The sequence below is a fragment of the Procambarus clarkii genome, unplaced genomic scaffold (assembly GCF_040958095.1).
Source record: "Procambarus clarkii isolate CNS0578487 unplaced genomic scaffold, FALCON_Pclarkii_2.0 HiC_scaffold_672, whole genome shotgun sequence".
Lineage (NCBI taxonomy): Eukaryota > Metazoa > Arthropoda > Malacostraca > Decapoda > Cambaridae > Procambarus > Procambarus clarkii.
In genome coordinates this window covers 12,713-14,528 of record NW_027189705.1, presented here as the reverse complement: position 1 = coordinate 14,528, position 1,816 = coordinate 12,713, and positions in this window count along the sequence as shown.

Below are 1,816 nucleotides of genomic sequence, written 5' to 3'. Positions count from 1 at the left end.
AGAGAACTTGAAGCCATGATCAGTGGCCCAAGACGACACGGCATCAATTGCAAGTTGAAGCCGGCGTTGAAGGAGAGGCGAATCATCACCCTGACAACAAAGGGTAAGATCATCGACATAGAGAGCGGAGAAGACACCAGAAGGAAGAGAGGAAAGAAGACCATTGAGGGCAACCAGAAAAAGAGTAGTGCTCAGAACACTACCCTGGGGCACACCTTCGTATTGCTGAAAAGAGGCAGAGAGCGCGGTACCAAGGCGCACCCGAAAGGAACGACAGGAGAGGAAGCTGCGGAGAAAGAGAGGGAGATGACCACGAAGGCCAAAAGAATGAAGTTGAGATAGAATATGATATCGCCAAGTGGTGTCGTAAGCCTTTTCCAGGTCAAAAAGGACGACAACAACGGAGGTCTTCGCAGCAAAAGCAGTACGAATATAGACCTCCAAGTTCACCAGGACATCTGTCGTGCTGCGGCACTTGCGGAAACCAAATTGAGAAGGGAAGAGGAGGTGATGGTGTTCCAGGAACCACATCAGACGAACGTTAACCATACGTTCAAAAAGTTTGCAGACACAACTTGTGAGAGCAATAGGGCAAAAGTCCTTAGGGAAAGTACTCAGAGACCCCGGTTTGCGAACAGGGAGGACAACTGCATCGAGCCAGTCCTCAGAGACTGACGACGACTCCCAGATCCGATTATACAGACTCCGTAAATACTGAGACGTGCACGGAGGGAGATGGCGAAGCATCTCATAATGAATACCATCGGAGCCCGCCGCCGTAGAACCGCAGAGGGCCAGGGCAGAACGAAGTTCAGAGAGAGAGAAGGGATCATTATAGGGAAGTTGAAGACGAGTGCAGAAATCTAAAGGACGAGACTCAAGGACAGGTTTATGAAGAAGAAAAGATTGGGGAAGATGAAGACCAGAGCTAACAGAAGAAAAGTGGAAACCCAGTGCGGAAGCGACCTGCAACGGGTCCGCCACAAGAGTATCATGGAGGTGAAGGACCGGTGAAACATCGGGAACGAATTTACCCGCTTTCTTGCGGATACGCTTCCAGATCTGGGCCAGAGGAGTTTCGGACGAAATTGTTGAGACATAAGATGCCCAACATTCACGTTTAGCTGCACGGATGGCCCTACGAGCCACCGCACTCGTTTTCCGATTGAAAAGAAAAGAATCGGTCGTCTGCCTACGGCGGTGCCTCTTCCAGGCTGCACGCTTACAGCGGTCAGCCCGAGCACAGTCCGCATTCCACCAGGGAACGCTCTTCCGTGGACCCCGAGAGGAAGAGCGAGGGATAGAGCGGAGGGCAGCGTTGAAGACAGTGTCATGAAAAAGGAGGAGAGCGCGAGAGAGAGGCAGAAGGGAGAGGTCAGAGAGAGTAGCACTGAGGGAAAATAGGGTCCAGTCCACCTTAGCAAACTGCCACCTAGGGAAAGAGAGGGAAGAGCGAAACGAGAAAAAGGAAACAAGGATAGGGAAATGATCACTGCCATGGAGGTCATCAAGAACCTGTCACGTGAAATCTCAGTAAAGAGAAGAAGAGCAGAGAGAAATATCAAGACAGGAAAGGGTGCGAGTCCGAGAGTCCAAATGAGTGGGCTCACCAGAATTTAGAAGAGACAGGGAAGAAGAGAGGAGAAACGGCTCAAGAAGGTGACCCCGGGTATTCGTCAGAACATCACCCCAAAGAGAATGACGACAATTGAAGTCACCCAGCAGGAGCACAGGCTCCAGCAAGGAGTCCAAGAGGTGTTTCAAATCGGGAAGAGAAAGCGGGACACTCGGGGGGGGAGATAAATGGAACAAACTG